Source organism: Pediculus humanus, genomic scaffold (genome assembly GCF_000006295.1).
Source record: "Pediculus humanus corporis 1103172107447 genomic scaffold, whole genome shotgun sequence".
In the NCBI taxonomy this organism is placed as follows: Eukaryota; Metazoa; Arthropoda; class Insecta; order Psocodea; family Pediculidae; genus Pediculus; species Pediculus humanus.
In genome coordinates this window covers 341,676-353,856 of record NW_002987068.1, presented here as the reverse complement: position 1 = coordinate 353,856, position 12,181 = coordinate 341,676, and positions in this window count along the sequence as shown.

Genomic DNA, 12,181 nt, shown 5'->3' with positions numbered 1-12,181 from the left:
AAATTAATAATAATAGCAACAATTAAAAAACAAGAGGTGAAAGAGAAGGGTTCTTACGATAATAATAATAATAACAATAATGATTACTTTGTTTTTATGTGTAGTCGATTGTTATGGAAACGTTTAAAATTTCAAACGCCTACAACAACAACAAAAACAACAACAACCTTTTTTTTTTTGCGTCGAATCGTTGGTTTCGATTTCGAAACGATTTTGTTTTTGTTTTCCATTTGTCGAAATGATCGAATTAAACCTTTTGGGAAAATTGAAATTTATTATTATTATTATTTCGGAAAGCCGTTTCGAGAGCGAACGAACGCGAAAGTTGGGCATAATATTAATTTTTTCGTTGTTATCATCCGTTTCCGTTCTTCACTGTTCCCTCTCTCTCTCTGTCTCCATTTTGTTTTTTCTTACCATCGTGCGTTACGGATCCGCGGGCGTTAATTAGGTAATAAATTATCATTAGTTTGTAAAAAAAAAAACGAACGAAGAATCCGCGATGGTGTCCTTATGGCAACCCATACCTCGATTGATTCATTCTATTCTTCGAGCTGTTTCGATTTGGGTTTTTTTTTTGGGGGGGCTCATTAAATTTTACACGAGTCGTAAATTTTAATCGTTAAGGGAGTAATAGTTTTTTTTTTCTCGAACTTAGTGCCGCTTTTGAGGAGGAGGAGGAAAAAATAGGAGTCGCGGGGCCGGAAAAGTCGTCGTGTTCGACGACGATTTTCCCTGCCGTGAAACGCCTACAGCAAAGTAGGCGATTTTAAATATTTAATTATTATGTAATTTTTTTTTTTTCGTTGGCTATCCGACGTTGACTACCATCTAATATGTGGTAGGAAAAAAAATATTTTATGAGAATTTTTCAAGGTCAAGTTCGCGTTTTTATTTTCTTTAAAACGTTTCCCTTGTTGAGGTGCGAAGAAGAAAAATTTCAAATTCGAAAATGAAATTAACGAACGAATTTTTTTTGCTGGAATTTTTTTTTTTGCTGGAATGATCGAATGAAATGAAAAGTACCTTGAAAATTTCTTTCTTTCGTGCTACTATTTCCAGTTTTTTTTCACTTTTCATTCTCGTCGGATAAGGTACGAACGACGGGTCGAATAAAAGATTTCCGTAATAAAATGGCGGGATGAAACTAAATGAACATGTTTTTTTTTTTTCTTTTTTTTTTTAATTTTTATTACTATCATCGTGATGTATTTTAACCGGATTGTAGTCGTGGCGCCAGAGAATAAAAAAAATGAGAATAAAGAAGGAAGAAAATGAAAAAAAAAAAAGGTTCGCGCTATCGATTTCATATTATAGTCATCATCGATCGTCGGGTCGACGTGGATTTTTATTTATTTATTTATTTATTTTGATTTCTCTCTCTCTCTCTCTCTCTTTTTATGGACTCCAGTCACGATTCATTCGTTTCTATTGGTGTTTTATTATTATTATTATTATTACTTTTTTTTTTCTTTCTTCGTTTCGACGTGTCATCGTCGTCGTCGTCGTCGTCGTCGAACGTCTCGTCGCATATACGGGATTTATTATTACGGTGAATGTTTTTTCTTTAAACCATCTGACAATTATAGCCATCATTCAAAAATTATGTTTTCACCTTCTTCGTGATTTTTTAAATTCAAGTTCGTTGACCTTTCTCATCAATTGTGTTTGGTTGTCGTTGTCGTTGTCGTCGATTGTTATTGTTGTATTGGTGAGCTCTGGGGTTTTTTTTTCTTAATGAAATGAATTTGAATTTATTTATTTTTCCAAATCGATATCCTATTGTTAACCTCGCATTTCTTTTTTTCATACTACCTTCATCGCGTGATGCTACGAATCGAGACAAAAAAAAAAAGAATGAAAACCGTTCGTTTGTTCGTTTGTCGAAAATTTTTTAAACGGGTTTTTAACCCGAGTCATTTTTTTAATATTTTTTTTTTTGAAAGGAAATAAACATTGTTATTATTATTATCATCATCATCATCGTAATTCGACGCGGTTATTTCGGTATATGTGTCAACGACAAGAACAACAACGAAAAAAAAAAAAACAAACAAACAAACAAACAAAACAAAATATTTTTTGTTGCGTGTGACATTGACGCATTATTCAGGCTGTAAAATTTTTATACTTTAAAAGGGAATTTGTTTTATTTACAAAATAACAACAACAACAACAACAAGAAAAATAATAATGATAATTGTGTTAAATTAATAATATTTATTTCAAAATCCAACACACAATCAAATTATTTACGTAATGGATGTTTGAGTTTTATAATAATAATAATTATTATTATTATTGTTATTGTTATTAATATAACAAACTGAAATTCAAGATCGATTGAAAAACAAAACAAAATTCATTCGATGGTGACGTTGTGACGTGTTTGGTTGCCGTTTGTCGAAAAACGAAACATTTTTGATTGTCCCCCGTACAGTTCAAACAGGTAGTCGCGATGACGAAAAAAAAGGTAGCTCATCGGAAGTCGTTATCATTGTTAAAATTCGATTCGAGATATTGTTCGAGTTCCCCTCCACCCCCCCTCGTGCATGGATTTGTTCTATAAAAAATCTATCTAACGAACGAACGAACGAACGTTTTTTTTTTTTTCTTTTTTTTTCTCCGTCGTCGTAATCGAAACGACGGATATCAATGAGATAAATTTAACTTTGTTCAGAACAGGTTTGAACACGTTTCGAAAAAGAAAAAGAGACGAAAAACAGTAACGGAATCCGTTTGAAAAGAATATTGTTCGAGAGTAAATTTTTATTTAATCGATAGATAGATAAAAAAATTATCAAGTTTCACGCGTTCACGCCTTATTATTATTATTGTTGTTGTTGTTGTTGTTGTTGCTTGGTGAACGGGGAAAACGATACGTTGCCATGTGTTTTGATTTTGTTGTGTGTGTGTGCGTGCGTGCGTGTGTGTGTGAACGTGATGATGTGAGGGTGATGGATGTGGTGATCTTATGTCCGACAAAAGGTTCTGTCGGTTATTTTCCATAACGTCGATCGTCGACCACATCGAGTTCAGGGAAATTCGCGGTGATGGATTTGTGTGACGTCATCAAATCACGTGTGGTATCGTTTTAGGATTGGTAGGGGTGGGTGGCATTAACGAGTGATGCCAAAAAAAGAAAATTTTTTTTTTTCCTTCTTCGAATTCTAGAAAGATTTTCTAAACGATGCGTTTTCGTCGTTTTCAATGACGTATTTTAATTTCATTGTTAGAAAAAAAACGTCGTCATTTCCTTTTACTATTTATATTATCTCATTAGACGAGTCTGTGCGTGTCTAAGCACATTATTAAAATTAAAAAGGTCACGTACCTTAAACGAACAGAAGATTATTAAAAAAAACATTCGATTTTTTTTTTTTCAGGTATGTTTTTTTTTTTTTTTAACTTGACTTAACGCGTCGCGTCGCGTTCGTTTTCAATTTTATTTATTTATTTTTATTAAATTAAATTAATGGCCGTTGTGGATGTTGGTGATGATGATGATGATATCGTTTCGAATCGTTGTTTGTTTTATTTCATCTTATTCCTATTTACCATTTTTGTTTTTTGTTTTCCCTTTTTTTGAACGTTTGTTTGTTTGTTTGTTTGTCAACATTAATAAACGATTATTACATAATAAGTTGTTACATGATGAGTTTATTAACGAAGATGACGAGGACGACGACGACGACGACGACGACGCAAAAAAAGGAAAAAATTCTTTTCGTTTTAACGAATTAAATTACAATTTTTGCAAATCATTACGTTACGTTCATATTCGTTGTGATGATAATAATAATAATAATAATTATAGGTATCATCATTATCAGGTTTCGTTAATGTTGAAAAAAAAGATTTTGAAAATTTTTTTTTTGGCGGGAAAATTTGAGCCAATCAATTTTTTTTTTTTTTTTTTTTGAAAAAGTGTTTACAAAAAAAAAAAATTAACAACGTTCGGGGGGAGTTTTGATGACGTCAAAACTTGGTTCTTGCATTTTGCCCTCCCCCCATCCCCTCTCTCTCTTGTCTTTCTCATTCCTGATCTTTTGTCTCTTTTCTTCTTCCCGGTGGAAAATCTACGGTTTCAAAATATTCTGCAATTGTTATTTCTATGCATGCGTTCGTCGGTCGGATTTGAATAAATGTAAATAATAATATATGATGATGATGATGATGATAACAACGACGACGTTGAATAATAATAATAATAATGGTAACGATAATTATGAAACGTTTTTTATTTTTTTTCGGGGGGTGGGGTTTTCTATTTTCACGATGCATTTTAAACTTTTTGACCTGATGAGAAAGAAAAAAACGTTCGCGACCTTTTTTCCATTTTTTTTTTTTATCTTCGAAAAAAAAAAAAGTTAAAAATTATGCGATAAACCAGACGCATCTGGTAAATTGGAAAAGATAAAAAAAAATGAGAGAGAGAGAGAGAGAGAGAGAGAGATAGACGTATGGTCGGATGGAAAACGGATGGTCGAATGGATGAACGGATGAACGAACGAATGGATGGATGGATGGATGGGCGGATGAGATGAAAAATAATAATAATAATAATACGGAAGAGAAAAAAATAAAATAAAACAATAATAATAATAATAATAATATAAAAAATAATAATAATGATGATGATAATAACGATAATTAAGGAGCGTAACTTTTTAAATTTTCAATTACAATTATTATTGTGAATTTTTACACACGCACGAATCGTTCATAATTTTTTTTTTTTTTACGTAAACCGTCTTGCCAACCACAGGTGAAAGCGAACACCGTTTACAATTAAATAATAATAATAATAATAAAACGATTTTATTTTATTCGATACTCGAAGTTCGACAACGCGAATCGATTTTTAAATCGAAAAAAATTTTTAACGCGATAATTTTAAAGTTGGTTTCGTTATGTTGATTTCCAACACGTTGTTGCCATGCATGACCATCGAGTGTGTATCGGTCGGTCGGTGGTCGGGTTTTAGTTACGCCGTTAGAGTTACGTCGACTGCTACTCACTTGTTTGTTGTTGTTGTTTGTTCGGTTAGTCATTTAGTCATTTAGTCAGTCAGTCAGTCAGTTGGTTAGTTACTCTCTCGCTCGTTAGTTTATTTACTACCAGGCTCGTTTTCTCGCGGTTTTTTTTTTTTTTTTTTTTTTTTGCTATTAAATCGATTTCGATTTTTTTTTGTCTCGATATACGTTCGAGATCGAGTTTTTTTTTTTTTTGTGCGGTAGAAATACAAATCGTGACGAAAAAAAATTTTAGTGTAGTGGAGTTGGAAAATAAAGTATAATAATAATAAAGAGTTCGCGTTCGTAGTGTGTTGGTATATAGAGTTAGAAAAGGAGGAGAAATAGAAAAAGAGTGAGAGAGAGTGAGAGAGATAGATAGAGCAAAAAATGTGTTCCGACGGTTAATCCGTTCGATATATATATATATTTTTTTTTCGTGTTAAATTAATTAGTTACTGTTGGAATTGATACGTTATAAAAGAACATATGTTGTTAATAGGGATTTCATCTCATCGGTGCGATGAAGGTAGTAGTATATGCATACTCTCGACAACGTTTATACAATCGGGGGAAAAAAAAGTTTTTTTTTACGTGTGAAGTTTTTCCGTTTAATTTTTATTATTATTATTAATTAATTTTATTTATTTATTTTGTGACGCGTAGTTCGCTGTGTGTTTGTGTGCGTGAGTGTTTGTTTGTTGTACGCACGATTACCGTTTGTTTCGACGGTTGCTTTTTTTTTTTTTTTTTATTTTCTCCATCATTAAATCACTCCTGCTTGTGGGACTAACTTTTTCTAACGCTTATTAAAAAAAAAAAAAAATTAATATCATTTATCGAAACGAGATTGATTGATTGATTGATTAAAAAAAGGGAAAAGGAGTTGGCTGGATGGGGGAATGAGGGGTGGGAGAGAGAGAAGGGGAGAGAAAATATACGGGAATATGAATGAATGGAACGAATTTGATTTGTTTTTGTTTTTTTCTTTTTCTGTCTTTTCGTCGTAGCTTATTATCATTATTATTATTATTATTATTATTATTATTGTTGTTTTACTTCGTATTGATTTTTTGATTCGTTTTTTTTTTTTTTCTTCTCGGAATTCATTTATTTTTTTTTTTTTATCATTCTGATTCACGTTTGTTACCTGTGCATGATGATCAGGTGTCGTCGAAACGTGTCGCCCGCATATCTCGCGATGACGTCGTCATCGACTCACATCCGTTTGTTTGTTTTTGTATGAGAACGATTTAAATTTCGGTCGGTTTTTGGCGGGAAAATTTTTTTAAAAAGAAAATAAGCAAGTGAAATCGCCTTTATTATTATTATTATTAATTTTACGCTAACACGAAAATCGAAAATCGAAAAAAAAAAAATGTTTTTGCCAGAAGTAAAAAACAAATCAAAAACAAGATTTTTTTTTTTTTAAATTAATTATTTTTTAAAAATACGTAAATTCCCGCCTCAGGGTGCCAAAATGTGAAAAAAAAAATAGAAAAGAAAAGGAAAAGAAAAAGAAAGCTTGTAGATTTCTTTGACTTTGAACTCTATTGCTCAATAGTCGTTCATTTGTTGAATGTTGAAATTTTTTTTTTTTTTTTTTTTTTTTGTGAGGGGGGCGTTACACGTAATCTTCTTGTCTTACTCTTGTTTTATTTATTTATTTTTTGTTTGCTTTTTTTGCTCTTTTTTCTTTTTTTCTACCAAAAACGGTTAAAAAATTGTTCGTCGTTCGTAATTCCAAGAAATGGCATGACCCGAAGTCTTACGAGAGCGAATGACGATGCGAAAATGAGATAATTCGAAGAAAATCGACAAAGACGTGGACAAACGACTCATCCGGTCTTTGCACTCATACGACATCATCATCATTATTATTATTATTATTAGTTTATTATCGGTAATAATGATAAGGTGGGGACGATGATAACAATGATACTTTTGCAAAACTACGCTACGAGTGTGCTAAACGTTCCCGTCTCCGAACGAAACAATCCAGGTTGAATCCGACCACTTATTTGTACCCTACAGGAATTTCCTGGAACTAGAGATCTATCGTCTGCTTAACAATAAGTTTGGGTGAAATTTTCCCGATCGTAGAAAAACAAAAAAACAAAAATCGTTTATTGTTACAAAAAGGGAAAGTAAAATCGAGGATGACGTATGACAATAGGTTAAAGTACCAGACCAGGTGTGTGTGTGTGTGTGTGTGTACAGGTGTGCGCGCTCCCCGGCTTATTTTTATAATAAAAATAATAATACTAATAGTAGCAGTAGTGAAATTTTGATTTTTCTTTTGCTTTTAAAGTCGTTTCTGCGGTCTCCCCCCCCAAAAAAAAAAATTTTTTCATTATTATTTTAACCCATCGAACGATTTCGATGAGTTGATTCTCATGCATTAAATGGAGTCGGCGACGTGTGACGTTTTCGAAAAATTTAATTATTTTTAATAGAAACGAATTGACTCGAACGGGAGACGAGTGACGAACGGACGAACGAACGTTTGAAGATCACGTTTTGACACTGACCGGTGTGCGTGAGTGTCGCGACAGGAGTCTCACACGTTTTTTTTTTTTTTTTTTTCGTTTACGTTGGAATTTTCGCGGATTTAAATGATAATAATAATAATAATAATAAGAAAAGGTTTTTTCTAAGCGGGAAGGGTTGTGCTTGCATGAGAGAGAGAGAGAGAACGGAATTTTCCCTTTTTTTTTTTTTGGCTTCGTGTTAATGAAACAAAGGAAAGTTTTTATTATTAGCATTCATCGGATTTTAAAGTGCTTGCTTAACATAATAACACCGTCATAATCATTTCTGATTCATTCACATTATCTGTTTCATCGTCTGCTCCTTGTTTTCTTACTCTCTCTCTCTCTCTCTCCTTTTTCGTTTTCTCATTATGACTTGTTTCCTTTCTCTCTCTCTCTTTCTCTTTTGTTATTATAAATGGGATAAAAGAATTCACGGGGTCTGTCGTTATGCCGTCATCATCGTTTCGTTTGTTGTTGTTGTTTGTCTTCCATTGTTTTCTGTTCTTTCTGTTAGTTGAGATTACGGTTGCTTTACTGTTTTTTCTGTCTTTGCCGTGAGTGAGGTGAGTTTCGATGCCGCAGCAGCAGCAGCATCAGCGGGTTTCACGTTTTCTTGCATTTTCTGTCGGCTTTATTTTTTTTTTCTTGTCACATTCTGTTTGCGTGAATCGTGTGTGTGTGTGAATCTCGCGGATACATTCCGTACATTCCCCCCCACTCTTCTTTGTTTTCTTCCTCTTCTTGTCTGTCTCGAATTATTATTAACAAGGCATGATGAAAAACGTATAATCATCATCATCTTGCGTAATTACTCGATTTATTCTTCTTATCAGTCTTATTAAACGGTTTTTTTTTCTTGGACTCTCTTAATCAAGGTGCCATTTTTTTTTTTTTTATAAACGAGAATTTAATTTTTTGTTTGTTTGTTTGTTTATTTGTGTTCGCAGTTTATCACGCGTGATATTATTTGAGGAAATTAGTCGGGCGAGTGCGTTCGGATTTGAAACAACGAAACTTTGTACTCTCACGGTATTTAAAAAGTTAAACGAGAAACTTGTGTTTGTTTGTTTGTTTTTGTTTGTATACTCGCGTTGGATTGTTCACGTATTCGTCGTACTTTTTTTGTCGTTGTCACACCGTTCGGTTTTTTTTTTATCGTTTGTTAACATTGTTATTATTATTATTACCGTTTTTTGAACGATCGTGTGTGTGCGCTTAATTTTTTTGTTTGGAAATCGCTTCTTTTTTTTTTTGTGGGGGCCAGTTCACGGATGGGGGTTTGGAAAAATCTCATATTTTAATGTTTGAATGATGTTGAAATTATAAGAAGGAAAGAAGGGAAAAAAAAAAAAAAATTTTTTTTTTTTTTTCTTTGTTCATGGAACAGTGATCGGGCCGCCTGCGTGCGATGCGACGAAGGGGTATTTATCGAATAATAATAATAATAATAATAAAAACAATAAGAATAATATAAATATTAATAATAATTACAATAATTACAATAATAATAATAATAATAAATATAAGACTTCGTCGCTCGTAACCGTACGTTCGGAAAGTAAACGCGAAGAAAATCTTAAACTACGAAACGCAGCCGACGAAAAAGCTATGATGATGATGATGATGATGACGACGACAACGACGACGACGAGTGCGACGGCAACGACGACGTCGACAAAAGACGAAGGATATTATTCGATTGAACACAATCGGCATTGTGTCAAACCTAAATCCGATGCTGCCACGCAAACTTGTCTTCGGGAAGGTAAGTTGAGAAGAATTAAAAAACGATTAAGAAAAAGCAATAATAATAATAATAAAATAAAAGTAATGAATAGTAATAATAATAATAATAATATTAATAATAGTAACAACGATAAAATCGAGTGGGCGAAATTCTCGTCTGTGTTTGAATCGTTTAAACGTGCGTGCGTGCGTGCGTGTGCGTGTGTGTGTTTGTATGTTTGTTGTATGTTTGCACGAATGCGTGGGGGAGAAAATTTTTCATTTTGGGGGGCGTTGCTCACATTTCGGCATGAGATCGTATGACTCAATAAAAAAAAAAAAAAAAAAAGTAAAATTGCGGTTTCAATTTTTATCGCGTCGTCGTCGTCGTCGTCGTTAACTTATCTGTTTGGAATGTTTTGAAAAGAAAAAACCGTAATAATAATAATAATAATAATAATGATCGATTTTTGCCGTCAGTAGCAGGTAGGCGAGTTGGTGATTTTGCTGTGGCAAGAACCCCCCCCCGACCGAAAATAGGAATAAGAGGCTTTTAGGGGGGGGTCTCATCCGTTTGCACATCGAATAAGAAATAAAAAATTTTTTTGTTCCTGATCGTTTTATGCACGGTTAAAGTACGAAGTGCTCGAACTACGACGATGATAATGATAATTATAATTAACGTTAAGAGTGCGAGAGAGAGATAGAGAGAGGGTTTTCAAAGTTGAAAAGTTTTATTTGACCTTGAAAATCGTTACCATTAAACGTTAGCATTAGTTCGAGTAGTGAGAGCAGTCATCCATTTTTATGCTTTTTTATGTTAAAATCTTTCATCTCTCGATTATTTTTCATTAGTGTGAAAGTCAAAATCATCGAATCGAAATGTTGAAAAAAAAAAAAAAAAAGGAAAGAAAGAGCAAACACACACGCACTCACGCACACGCACACGCACATAAAAATCAAAAGCTGTGAAGTGCGTTATTTTTTAAGGTCTGGATTGTAAATAAATAAAAAACGATTTCAAAATTGAAAATCTTAATCATGTGATCTTATAAAAAGTCGTTATTCTCTCTCTCTCTCTCTCTCTCTCTTTTCATCTTTATCCTCGTCTATTATGTCAGTATTGCCTGGTTGATTTTATTATTAATTTTTTTTTTTTGTGAGTTAATAAAAATGGTGTAATTGTTGTTGTTGTTGTTTGTTGTTTGTTCAAATAAGTATTCGCGTGAGTTTCATGAAGATTCATCATGAATTTAAATTTATTTATTTCTCTCTCTTTCTCTCTCTGTTTCCGTCTGACGACGATTCGTCTATCTCTTTCTTCCTTTTCGTTTTCTCTCTCTCTTTTAGGTCATTGTCATTTGGGAAATTTTTTTTTTTTACACTTATCCGAAATTTTCTTTTGTTTTTGTTGTTGTCGGTTCTTGAATTTTTAAACTGTTTGTTTGTTTGATATCGTCATAAACTAAATATGATTAAAAAAGAAGAAATGTAACTTGTTGTTAAAGTTGTAGTTGTTGTTGTTTTACGGTTTGTTACGAGGCGAAACACGAATGAATACTTTCGCGAGGTCATGCCGTTGTTTCACGCCTGGAAATTTCCAGAATGAATTTTGTTTTTTGGTTTGTTACGGTTTGTAAAGATTGAGCGTCGAAAAAAATTTTTTTTTGTGGCTGTTGTTGTTGTTGTTGCTGCTGTTGTTGCTGTTTGTTGCTGTTGCGATACCGTGGAATACAACCGTAAATATCCGCAAAAAAATGAGTTTTTAATTAGCGTTCGATTTCGTACCAGGACAACACGGTTGCGTGTCGTATTGTCGTCGTTTGTTTGCTCGCTTGTTTGTTTGTCTTGTTAATTATTATTATTAATTATACACCGTTCGAAACGGTTTTTAATCGACCAATTCCAATTTAATTTTGATTGTGTTGAGTTGTTCCAATTATTTTTTTTTATTTATTTTTTATTTTCACAAGACTTTCCAGTTTTTTCAAGGTTGGAATTTGGGATTGGATGGAAAAAATAAAGTATAGAAAAAATGAAAGTGAAAACGTCATCGTTATAGTACGGAAAACGACTTTTTAAATATTTCTATCTCTCTCTCTCGCACGCACGCACACGCACACGCACACACGCACGAGTGTGAGACTCGAATAACTTTTCGTAAAAAAATAAGTTTCGAAACAATAATAATAATAATAAATATAATAATAATAATAATAACTTTTTATTATCCGTACCAATAAAATGGAAATTGTAATCAAATCGTTTTCGAAATTCAAAACGATGACGGGGGGCAAAGGGGGGGAAAGTTCGTTAAAAAAAAAAAAAAAAAAAAAAGATCTCAGACTACTGGCGACAGGTATTATTAATCTTTTTTTTCTGGGCAACCGTCTATATCGTTTTTCCAATTTCGTAAAACGATATCGTCAAGGTAAATAAATAAATAAATTAATAATAATAATAATGGTAATGGTGATGATAATGATAATGATAAAAAAAAATGGAACCGAATGATTTTACCGTTATTGTGTCCGTCGTGTGGTGCAATTTGCAAAAAACAAAAACGTAATCGTTCGAAAACCGTGACGTCATCGATTTGGCTTTCTTTATCGATTTTTTTTTTATGTATATATGGAAATGAAAATTTTCGATTTGGCATTTAGCCTTACCGAGATTTTCTAAATTCTCACAGTGATAATAATAATAGTAATGATAATAATAATTGGCGAACGGTTTGGATTTGACGTTAACGTTTTCTTGTTCGTATCGCCATTTTTTTTTTTTTTTGTTTAGTCATCGACGTTTCCGGAGATTTGGAGCCGAATTTTCAAACGGTTACTATAATTAATCGAATGGCGACGACGACGACGTACGTTACGAAAGCAGCAATAATAATAATGATGATGA